Raw genomic sequence first — 13,519 nt, forward strand, 5'->3', positions numbered from 1 at the left:
GATCCATGTTTTAAAAATACTTGATTTTTTATAATACTTCCATCCCTTTAAAAGTACAAGAAACCCATGAAATAGACTCAAATAGACTTAAAACAAAAACAAAAAACATTGTTTTGCACAGTTCCAGTGATGCTGTCAACACTCACACAAAGCATTATTGATGACTTCTTGTATCAACTGATTCATTATGTGTCTTATAATGTTTGCATACTGTATACAATTGACAGACAATACGAGCTTTGTAGATTCTGGAGCAAGATCCCCACTGTTCAACTCATGCAAGACAGAGGATTCAGTTTAAGTTAAGATAGCAGGAACATTTGACACTCACTACTCAGGTAATTTACTTTTTCCCCAAAACATTCCTTTATCAAATCACATTTTATTGCTGCTAAATATATATATTGTATCTCAGAGTGTTGTTATTTATTGAAACCTACATTTTCATATTTTTTCTCTATACAGATTTTCCACATTTCTTTTATATCTTGCTCAAATTATAAACATTCAAATGTTTGTGAAATGAGATCACTAAGAAACTTTATGAAAATCACTGAAATGAGTGCTATTTAGTATAGTTTAACCATTTAAATTATTATTGGAAATTTTTTTAATAAACAGACCATGCGATTTGCTGTATACTGTCCCTTACAATAGTACTTTTTGTGTAACTTGATTCTTTAGATTTTTCTTGTGCATCATTCACAACATAGTGTGTTGTTTTAATCTACATTAATATGTTCTCCTGTCAATCACAGATCAATTTGTGTTTTTTCATTTATTGTTTAGGGAAAAGCAAAGACGGTGACACAATGAACACCTCAAAGGAAGTCACTTGTCTGACTTACGATTCATGTAACATCAATATTCCCGGATTTAAATTGCTACCTTTTGATGTTGCATTGTATGTCCTCAATTTCCTATTTGGTTTTCCTACACACTCCTATGTTTTGTGGCTTATTGTCACGACAACAGAAAGAGGAATTGCATCTGAAATCTTCACTCTTAACATGTCGGTTTGTGAGATAATGTTCTGTCTGCGCTCTTTAATCGGTTCAATCGTCGAAAACGTTCCAAGTCTTCTAGACATTGTGATGTTTTTGTCTGGATTTGTCATCACAGGCCGTTCCTTTCATTGTCTGATCTGTGTGGAGCGTTACTTGGCGGTGGTTCATCCTGTAACCTTTCTGAAGTTCAAACCTTTTAGATACAGAGTTGCATGTTGTGCTTTTACCTGGATAATGATTTCCATATCTTGTGTATTTAGTCTACAGTTAGTAAACCCTCGACTTCTTAAACTTTTTACATGCCTGTACATGTCACAGTTCCTCTTCTTTCTCTTCATAAGTCTGTTCTGTTGTCTGGCTGTTCTCAGAGCTCTGAAGCAGTCAGGACCTGGAGAGAGAGTGAGAGAGAGAGAGGAGGAAAACCACATGAAGAGATGAGCGTTTTATTTCATTCTTATAATTACTGTGACTTTACTAATAACTTACGTACCAGGATGTATTACGTCATTTCTATTTCTCTTGTCAATACTCATTCCACCAGAGGTGTCTTCGCTGGCCGGTTTATGTTTTATGCTGGCTGGGTTTGTGCAACCTCTTCTCTATATCCACAGGGTTCAAAAATTACCCTTCTGTATTTATTAGTTGCTATAAAGAAAAACGGAATTGAAAAACATTAGGTGCATGAAATGTCATTACTTGTCAAGTACATTGTTTGCTTTTTGCAATAAAAACTTTTTTGAGTTGACTACTTTGATTTTCATACCAGGTGTTACTATTAAGCTGACAAAGTGCATATCTGTATATTGAACAATTTATGTCTTCTTGATGCTTATATAATTCATTGGCTTGATAGGACACCTCTGATTCAGATTTGCCATTTGCAAATTAAAATAGAAATTCTGTATAAACATTGCCATCTTTTTTTTAAATTACAAAATCATTATTTTTCAGTTTGGTCTTCTACAATATATTTAGGGGCTTACTGTCAAAGATTAAAATGTTTCACATGTTCACTAAACATCTCTGTTTGTGAGATCAGTCTTTGCCCTCTGTAATTTGAGTTGCGTGTTTGGATATAATTTACATCTTCGTAAAAATAATCTTTCTTTTGTGATAGCTAACATACACTGTACTGTACAAGAGTTACACACTGAATTTCACTTCGCATCTTTCTATCTATCTCCTAAGACATGGGACTTTTTCAAGAGCACTTCGAAAGCAATGACACTTTTATTTGTTCTTTAAAAAACTATATATCAGCTAAAAACATTTCATGTGAATAAATCTATTTCCAAATGCAAATGGCATGAATCAACCTGTAAAATTAATATACAAGATTGCTTTTACAATTTTTTTACTAAAAAAGCAAAATGACTATGCTAACTTAAACCCCTTACTTTCTGTTTAAATTCTAAAAACCTCCCAGGAACGTTCTGGGTGGGGTGCTTTATGCTAATGAGAAATAAAATCCTAAACCAGGTGTAGCGAGGAAGGCGGGGCGAGAGCCGTGGGGCGAGTAAGGCGGGGCCGGCGGCGTAAGTGGCAACGAGTGTCAGCTGTGCGACCGCCGGTCCCCGCATGCCTCACGGGGGAGCTCGGGAGCATAAGAGGACGAGCGACCGGACCATCGAGAGAGAGGACCGGGCCCGGAAGTTAAGTGGAGTCAGTTTGTTTGGCCGGCAGTCGAGCCGCTGAGGGGCTGCCGGCCTGTTTTATTATTGTTTATTTACTTTCACGATTAAAAGTTTATTGTTTAAATGTTCGCCGGTTCCCGCCTCCTTCCTTCCCTACATTGAACTGTGTTACATTGGTGCCGAAACCCGGGAGGAAGGAGGGACATGCTGTCGAGGAGCCCTCGCCGCCGAGCGGCCTCGCGGTGCTGGGGAGTTCGGGCAGCACGGACGAAGGAGGTCCGCCAGCGGCTGCCCAAGCGGTGGTGCCGGAGAGAGAAAGCTCGAGGGGGACGAAGACCTCGCTGCCGGGCTCCTGGGCCGAGGTGGGGTGGCGGCCGTAGAAGAGGGAGCGGAGGAGTTCGGTCCGTTTGCCTGGGCCGGAGCCTGCTACTGTCCACCAAGGAAAAGGGGAAGAGCAGGGAACGGACGGCTCGCTGCCGGCTGCCCTCGGGGCGAAGCCATCGCCGGCCGCCAGGAGGCGAGGAGGATCAGGTCGCCCCGGAGCGTCCCCGCACCACCGCATAGCACGCGAGGAAGAGCCTCTCGGCTGGGCTGAGGACCGAGCGGCAGCGTGTCGGGGAACCGGACCACTTTTTTTTTTTTTGTCCTCTCTCCCCTCTCTCGTCCCGGTCGCTCGGGATGCTCCCGGCTCCGTTCTCTCGCCTCGTCCGTGCATGCCCCGGTCACTGGGGCCCTCATGGGAGAAGGCCCCCCGGGGGGGGGGAGTAAGCACAGGCTCGGTGCTGCCCCCCGGCCTGTGAGGGGTGATGGGGGGGTATGTAGCGAGGAAGGCGGGGCGAGAGCCGTGGGGCGAGTAAGGCGGGGCCGGCGGCGTAAGTGGCAACGAGTGTCAGCTGTGCGACGCGCACCGGTCCCGCATGCCTCACGGGGAGCTAGGGAGCATAAGAGGACGAGCGACGGGACTGCCGACGAGAGAGGACCGGGCCCGGAAATGTTAAGTTTTATTTATGTTTGTGTGGCCGGCAGTCGACCGTGAGGTGGGTGCCGGCCTTTTACTTCCGTGTTTTTGTTTGTTTATTTTTGATTAAAGTTTATTGTTTAAATGTTCACCGGTTCCCGCCTCCTTCCTTCCCTACATTGAACTTTGTTACATTGGTGCCGAAACCCGGGAGGAAGGAGGGACATGCTGTCGAAGAGCCCTCGCCGCCGAGCGGCCTCGCGGTGCTGAGGAGTTTGGGCAGCGCGGACGAGGGCGTCCGCCAGCGGCTGCCCGAGATCGTGGTGCTGGAACGATGGGATTCGGTGGGGACGGAGAGCCCGCGGCCGTGCTCCTGGGACGAGGTGGGATGGCGGCCATGGAGGGAGCGCGGGAGTGCCGGCTGCCCTCAGCCAGAAGCCATCGCCGGCCGCCAGGAGGCGGAGGAGTATCGGGCCGTCCACCGAACGTCCAGCACCACAGCATAGCACCGCGAGGAAGAGCCTCTCGGCTGGCTGAGGACCGAGCGACGGCGTGTCGGGGAACCGGACTATTTTTTTTTTTCCTCTCTCCCCTCTCTCGTCCCTGTCGCTCGGGGTGCTCCCGGCTCCGTTCTCTCGTCTCGTCGGTGCGTACCCCCAGGCGCTGGGGCTCTCAAGGGGGGGCCCCCCGGGGGGGGGGAGTAAGCACAGGCGCGGTGGTACCCCCCGGCCTGTGAGGGGCGATGGGGGTATGTAGCGAGGAAGGCGGGACGAGAGCCGTGGGGCAGGAAGGTGGGGCCGGTGGCGTGAGTGATAATGAGTATCAGCTGTACGCGCACCGGTCCCGCATGCATCACGGGGAGCTAGGGAGCATAAGAGGACGAGCGACGGGACTGCCGACGAGAGAGGACCGGGCCCGGAAATGTTAAGTTTTATTTGTGTTTGTGTGGCCGGCAGTCGACCGTGAGGTGGCTGCCGGCCTTTTACTTCCGTGTTTTTGTTTGTTTATTTTTGATTAAAGTTTATTGTTTAAATGTTCGCCGGTTCCCGCCTCCTTCCTTCCCTACATTGAACTTTGTTACAGTATGGTTCAACAAAATCTCTCTCTCTCTCTCAGGATCCATACAAGTCATTTGGTCTTCCCTCCATCGGCCGACTTTCTCAGTATCAGGAGCCACTGAGCTTTGCTGATGTGAGTACTTACACCTGTTCAGCGGCTCATTTTATTTNTCTCTGTAATTTGAGTTGCGTGTTTGGATATAATTTAGTACATCTTCGTAAAAATAATCTTTCTTTTGTGATAGCTAACATACACTGTACTGTACAAGAGTTACACACTGAATTTCACTTCGCATCTTTCTATCTATCTCCTAAGACATGGGACTTTTTCAAGAGCACTTCGAAAGCAATGACACTTTTATTTGTTCTTTAAAAAACTATATATCAGCTAAAAACATTTCATGTGAATAAATCTATTTCCAAATGCAAATGGCATGAATCAATATGTAAGATTAATATACAAGATTGCTCTTACAATTTTTTTACTAAAATAGCAAAATGACTATGCTAACTTAAACCCCTTACTTTCTGTTTAAATTCTTATTAGGTAATCAACCAAACCTCCCAGGAACGTTCTGGGTGGGGTGCTTTATGCTAATGAGAAATAAAAACCTAAACCAGGAAATTGGGAAATGGTTCTCAAAAACAAATATACTAATGAAAAACAACCAAACGGGAACCATGTACAATAAGAGAAATGGTTTGTTTTTGCAGTGTTGAAAACATCATTTTATTTTATTCAGTTCTAGATGATGCTGTCAACAACACAAGGTTTATTCACACCACTTGAACTGCCACTTAATGTGATTTTCATGTGTCAAAATATTTGCATGTATTTACAATTGACAAATCTGGCACAGAATCTGGAGCAAAATCTACTGCTCACCTTATTTAAGACAGATGATGAATTGATGTTTATATATATTGGATATTACTGGACAATCATACAGGTAAGAAACTTTTTAAAAATGGCTTCAAATATTACTTTATCGGGTGTACTGTCAAGGTTTCACATGATGAAAAGTGGATGTTTATTTAAAGATTTAGCTGTTTCAGAGAAGGTGGTAGTATTTCTAAAATCTCGATTTTCATTTTCATTAGAGGTTGTCCTCATCTCTTGCTGTCTTGGGTAGAAAAAAAACACTTAAATCTGAATTGCCTATAAACATGAGCATTGAAATAATATTTACATAAAACAATGGATTACGCTTTGACATTTTACTCAATTTTCAAAAAGTGGATTAGGTCTTCAGAACATTCACGTTTATCTTCTAGACGGAATTTTGTACACTGATAGTTTCTCCTTTTTTATTTGTACAGGTGAAAACAAAGACAGTGACACAATGAACATCTTGAAAGAAGCTATGACGCCTCTAACACAGGGTTCATATAACTGGACAAATGTTTCCGGTTTTAAAATGCCACCTTTTGAAGTTGCAATATATGTCCTTAATTCTCTATTTGGTTTTCCTACACACTCCTATGTTCTGTGGCTTATCGTTACAGCAACAGAAAGAGGAATTACTTCTGAAATCTTCACTCTTAACATCTCTGTTTGTGAGATAATGGTCTGTCTGCATTCTGTTATTGATGTAATCTCCCAAACATTTCCAGGACTCAGAGACATTGGGAGTTTTTTATCTGGATTCGTCACCACTGGCCGTTTCTTTCAGTGTCTGATTTGTGTGGAGCGTTACCTGGCGGTGGTTCATCCTGTAACCTTTCTGAAGTACAAACCTCTCAGATACAGAGTTGCATGTTGTACTTTTGTCTGGATAATTATTTCTCTCTCTTGTATGCTTAATCTACAATTAGAAAAGCCTGGATTTTTTCATCTTTTTACATGCTTGTACATTTCACAGATCCTCGTCTTTCTCTCCATCCAGTTGTTTTGTTGTTTGGCTGTTCTCAGAGCTCTGAAGCAGTCTGGACCAGGAGAGAGAGGGAGAGAGAGATAGGAGGAAAACCACATGAAGAGAAGAGCGTTTTATTTCATTCTCATAACTACTGTGACTTTACTAATAACTTATGTTCCAGGTTGTATTATAGTGTTTCTGCAACTTCTATCAATACGTTTTCCACCAGAGCTGTCTTCAGTGGGCCAATCATGCTTTATGCTGGCTGGTTTTGTGCAACCTCTTCTCTATATCCACAGGGTTTAAAAATTACACTTCTGTAGGACCTATTAGTTGCTATAAACAAAACAGAACTGTAAAAAAACATGTGGGTATGAAATGTCATGACTTGTCAAGTACATTGTTGTTTTTTCTTGCAATAAAAACAAAGGCTTTGATTTACATACCAGGTGTTGACATGAAGCTCTAAATTTTCAACTATTTAGATTTCATAAATAATTTGGCTACAGTTGAAAGTCTGTCATCATCTCTTATATTAACCTTGGATTCAGCTCTAAAATGATGCTGAAACTTATTTTTGTGCTGTCAAGTGTCTCCACTATACAATAGATTAGAACAGATTTTTTTTTAACTTTTTGCGACATATAAAGAAATAGCTACTACACAGCTTAAATAGTTTTTACACAGCTTTCTTTTAATTTCATACGACACAGGCTTTCTAACTGGCACTTCAAATTCAGTCACTTTGATTTGTTTAATTTAAAACTGCATAAACTAAAAAAATACTTCACATAAGACTATTGTTTGTAAGTGGTTGAATATGTTAGATTAATATGTAAGATTGCTTGCATACATGTATTTTCATGTAACTTTTCCACATTTCTTAAAATGGCCCTGTACAGTACAATGTATGTAAATATGGACTTACTGTAGGCTACATTAGAAATAGCTGTTGACCTTAACACAAAAGGCTTTTCAAAATCTGAATGTGTATTGACAGACAATAAAAATGAATATATTAACTATTAATTAATATTATAACAGATTTTGATCATAACTTACATTTTATTGCGTCGATGTTAGACGTTAATTCTGGGAATGTGGGTTATGAATATGCTTTCTGTTTTAATTCTTATAAGGTTATCAACCAAACCTCTTAGCAATGTTTCAGGAAGGGTTATTTTGTAGTGATAAAAACTAAAACCTAAAGTGGGGATTGGAAATTAGTTTTTCAAAAATGAATGTATATTTATACATATAAACAAAACAAGAACAACATACTAAATTTAGAGGAATGGTTTGTTTGTTGGGACAAAACATCAATTTTACACATGGGTGATGCTGTCAAAACTCACACCAAGTTGTATTAATAGCTGAACTGTCTGATTAATAACATGATTCATAATATTTGCATACTTTTACAATCAACAAATACAGCGCAATATCTGGAGCACGATCCGCACAGTTCACTTCATACAAGACAGAGGATGAATGTTGAGAACGGACAAAACTGGACAATCACTAGCCTACTCAGGTAACCAACTTTTTTACCAAACATTACATTACCAAGTCATACCGTTAAGGTTTTTAAAAAATATCCAAAAGTGGACGTTTTTAGCTCTATCACAAGGTGTATAAAATCTATATATTATAATTTCACTCTTCGTCAGAACATTCATGCACATTTTTTCTTGTTTTAGGTGAAAGCAAAGACTGTGACACTATGAATATCTCAAAGGAAGCTCCCACACCTCTAACGCACAGTTTGTGTAACATGACCAATGTTCCCGAATTTACTTTGCAACCAGTTGATGTTCCACTAAATGTCCTCAATTTTCTATTTGGTTTTCCTACACACTCCTATGTTCTGTGGTTTATCGTGACGGCAACAGAGAGAGGAATTACCTCTGAAATCTTCACTCTTAACATCTCCGTTTGTGAGATAATGTTCTGTGTGCGCTGTTTAACAGAGGCGATCGCCACTGAATTTCCAAGACTCGGTGTTCTTGTGATTTTTATGTCTGGATTTGTCACCACTGCCCGTTTCTTTCAGTGTCTGATGTGTCTGGAACGTTACCTGGCGGTGGTTCATCCTGTAACCTTTCTGAAGTACAAACCTTTTAGATACAGAGTTGCATGTTGTACTTTTACTTGGATCATGATTTCTCTCTCTTGTTTAATAAGTGTGCAATATCTAAACCTTTGTTATCTACGTCTTTTTACGTGTCTGTACTTGTCACAGTTCCTCGTCTTTCTCTCCATCCAGTTGTTGTGTTGTGTGGCTGTTCTCAGAGCTCTGAAGCTTTCTGGACCAGGAGAGAGAGGGAGAGAGAGAGTGGAGGATAACCACATGAAGAGAAGAGCGTTTCATCTCATTCTCATAACTACTGTGACATTAATAATAATTTATGTTCCGGGTTGTAGTTTAACTGTTCTGTTTCTTCTGTCAATAACTGCTCCACAAGGTCTGGATTCAGTATGCCGAGCATGTTTTATGCTGGCTGGTTTTGTGCAACCTCTTCTCTATATTCACAGGGTTGGAAAATACCCCTTCTGTACGACTCATTAGCTGTTCAAATAGAAACTGAACTGCAAAAACATTGAGTTGTGGTTATGAAGTGTCATGAATTGTCAAGTTTGTCTTTTGCAATAAAACATCTATGCACTTTAATTTACATACTAGGTTTTATCACAGTTTGTGTCGATGTCTTTATTATCTTCACTAAAACTTGATAAAAATTACCATTAATGGAATTTTACGCATAATCTTTCCATTATTCTCATAAGAAACGGGTCTGTTTAATTGTTAAAATTAGCCTTATTGTTTAGAATGCGTCACACAGATAATAGCTGTGTCCCAAATGACATACTATGCACTTAATCTATGCACTATACATGTAACCATGTAGTGTGTGGATTTTAGAAGGGTAGTATCGTCCCAAATGGAATACTAATCCATTTTATACTAACCGGAAGTATATCGGTTTACCAGACGAGCGCAATGACGTCAATGTGTGTGAATAAAAATCAACTTGTACATTGTACATTTAATGTAGTTTTATCTGTTTTGCCCAGTATTACTTTAAAGTTTAGTCATCGTCAGATTGAAGCATTATCACTCTGCATGACAGTTTTGCTGATAGCCCCGCCTCCCTTCCGCTACGTAAGCAAACTGCGACCATTGAGTGAGTGAAGTATCCACAGTTCTTCAAACTTTTCAAAAGGTGCATCATCCGGGTACTTTAAGTGCACTTCTTTTTTTGATCATTTTCAATGTGACCGCACTACTCACACTATTTATACTACAAAATGGCGTAGAATAGTGCATAAGTGCGCGATTTGGGACGCACCTAATGTGATTTTTAAATCAATATTACAAGTACATTTGTAAGCCTTTACATTTCTCTAAAAGCCATGACAGACCTAAGTACTACAAATTTCCACAGGTTTATATTTTCTTTACAGCAAACACAGACCATTTAAAATGTTGATATATCTTTTGCATATATTTATTTTCCAAACCTTTACACAGGTAGAAAAATCACATGTCAAATGTAAAATACAGCTATTTGTCATTTTGTGTAATATAACTATATAAGTATTTGCATGTATGTGAGATGTTTAACCCAACAAATAAGGAATTTGTCAGGACAGGACATCGCGCAGCAAAGTCCTTTGATAGACTGACCACCCCCCTCATTTAAGACATTCTGGGATGGGCTCCAGTAACCCTAGAACCAGTATAGAGAATTAATGGAAAGAGCTGAAATATACTTCAGGAGTAACCAAACATTCACTCTTCAGATAACATATTTCTATTTTTCATTTACAAATTTCCAGACTGTAAATAATATTATGTAATGCTAGTTATCACTGTAGATGTTTTAGGAAATGTAAATGGTATAACTGTTTAGATACTCACAATATACAGTATATCTATATTTTTACCAGAGCGGATCTGAGCAGATGAACATCTCCACCGTCAACTTCACCTCACCTGAGGTGCATCAGTCTACCAATCTTACATCACAAAAACATTTATTGTGGGAAGAACTTGTGTTTGGTGTGCTATGCTTTAATGTAGTCTTCGGACTTCCAGAGCACTCCTATTGTTTGTGGCTTATTGCCACAGGAAGATGAATTACGTTAGAGTTCTTCAACTTCAATCTCACAATCTCTGAGATTATTTATTCTCTGAATTCTTTAGTTTACACATTGAAATCCCCATTTCCAAGTCTTACTATTTTTCAAAAGTATTTAGAAGGAATATCAATCACTAGCTGTGCTTTGTTTCCGTGTCTGATGTGTGTGGAGCGTTACCTGGCGTTGGTTCATCCTGTAACCTTTCTGAAGTTCAAACCTCTCAGATATTGAGTGATCTGTTGCATTACTGTATGGATAACAAGTCTTTGCTCCTGTTTTTTCAGCATGAACACAATAGCAGAAAAGAACATGCACGTCTTTACATGATGGTACTCAATTCAGTTTTCGCTATTCTTTTTCATTCAGTTGTTTTGCCTTTTGGCTGTTCTCAGAGCTCTGAAGCAGTCAGGACCAGGAGAGAGAGGGAGAGAGAGACAGGAGGAAAACCATGAGAGAAGAGCCTTTCATCTCATTCTTAACTACTGTGGCTATGCTTATCATGTTTGTACTTTATATTATTACAGGATTCGTCACTATTCTGGCACAACAGAGAGATCAATTTGCCTGGATTATTAGTGTTGCTTGTCTGGGTTCTTTGGTGCACCCTGTTCTTTATCTGCACAGGGTCGGAAAACTTTTCTGCTTCCATTTCTCATAAAACCAAAACACTAAATCCTACTGCTAATGTGTCATTTTAAACATAAAATTAAACACACAATAGAATCCAACCGTCTGAGACTTGCTACACAACACACCTGGTGTACAAATAATGCAATGGATGATGCTTGTATATCTTTTTATCTGCATTTTTATAACAATGATAAACATATTTATCTTTCTCTGCATTATTTATTCTAGTTAATTAATACATTTTAATTCAGTTGAACATTTAAAATAAAAATGTGTTGTTTGAATTTATAGACTTTATAGTTTTGAAGTCATATAATATGGGACCATTTTGTCGTGTATTTTGATGTGAATCAGAAAAATCATATTACAAACTGGAATATAATAAATTATTACATTCACTTGATACATTGTTTGGTTTTGGCTCCACTGCCCCCTATTGACGACAAGTCTGCTATAGTGTGCTACGTGCAATCGAAGCCCAGAAAATGATCTTGATGCTTCTTTTATTTACCCCTCAATAGAAAATGTTGTAATTTAAACGGAATTTGGTGGTTTACTTGGCATGGAAGCCGGATGCATGGTACCGGTTGGTTTGCAAGCAAAAACGTGAAGCGCTTTTGTTAAAACTCAGACATAAAAAAGTACGTGCATTATATAATTTTCAATCGGCAAGGCAGTCAAAACGAATAATGAATTAAAAACAATGCCTTAACCTAACGCAATAAAATCCTAAAGTCCAATCGTCCTACTGCATTGTGGAATCGTCGTGTTTTGCCCTCTGAGGCCGCCGTACTTTTCCAATGTCGCGTGTTTTTAAAACGCTTCAAAGCTATGTGTATTCCGCTCACGTCGTGCCCAACAACGCCACATTACTTTAATAAAACGGTTATTCCGCTTACCGGACAAGTGTTCTTAAAATAAACACGAGCAGCAAAGATTTAAATGATTTTGATTAAAAAACGTATTCTTCCGCCAAGCAACGTAGTTCTTCCAAAGAGCGGTGGTTGCCAAGCGGAACGTAGAAATGGGCTCAACCAATCATAATCAGAGACCGGAGCTATCCATTTTACAGTAGAATATATTTTATTACTTACAGACAGGTTAAAAACAAACTACAAAGTCATTATAGCATCAGGTCACTAACTCTTTTGCATTCCCTGATGAGGATGATTTGCATGCATGTAGCCTACATTTTTTTTCTTCAAATTCACAATACATGCCGTCACGTTTTTCACATTAAATTTAGCATATCTGTCTCGTGTAACAATGCTCATATATCTTTGTGGCAGCATAAATACACAATTCGCTAAATGTCGAAGTCAGTGTATAGAGATTTATGTTGTTCGAGAGACTGGGTATATCCACTGTAAAGGTGAATGTTTTTTTTCTTGAACAATATTTTAACATAATGATTATGAAGATAGATTTGATAGATTAATCTATTATGTAAAATAGAGCTGAAATCTGTGTGTTTCTCTAATATCAAATGGAAAAAGATGAACTGTTTTAAAATAATAAAAAAGCAAAGTTTGGTAAATTGGAATGCTACTAACTGCATCCTAACCATTTGTCTCCTTAAAGAGTTATGACAGAAAATGTATTTCAATGTAACGTTATGAATGTCGAAAGTTTACTTCAAAATGAAAAGCATTGTAAGACGTCGTTTCCTAACCATTTTTTAGGCTAATTACTCGCGTCTTGAATAAATGAGCTATTTGTTTTTAACACTCTTCTGGATGTTTTGTCTTCTACTACTATATACTCTCTGTGATTACAATATGATTTGTTTAGTTTTATTTTAGTATTTATGTTTTACAGAAAGCGCAGAGCAGATGAACGACTCCACTGGAAACTTCACTTCGCAAAGCTCACTTCAGGTGTATTCTTTCTCCAGAAACACAACCCATGGATTTACAGCACTGGATGGTGTCCGGATCGGTGTCCTGTGTTTTAATCTATTTTGTGGTGTTCCTACTCCTGTGTTTTGTTTCTTATTATTACAGGAAGAAATGGTGTTATAGCAGAGTTCTTCAACTTCAATCTGAATGTTTGTGAGATCTTGTTCTCTCTGACCTCTTTGGCTTTTTTACTATCAACATGGTTTCCAAGTTTCGTTATATTACAGAGACTTTCACTCGGACTGGCAATAACAACCCATCCTCTGTTTCAGTGTCTGATGTGTGTGGAGCGTTACCTGGCAGTGGTTCATCCTGTAACCTTTCTGAAGTACAAA

The sequence above is a fragment of the Triplophysa rosa genome, linkage group LG19 (genome assembly GCF_024868665.1).
Source record: "Triplophysa rosa linkage group LG19, Trosa_1v2, whole genome shotgun sequence".
NCBI classification, from domain to species: domain Eukaryota; kingdom Metazoa; phylum Chordata; class Actinopteri; order Cypriniformes; family Nemacheilidae; genus Triplophysa; species Triplophysa rosa.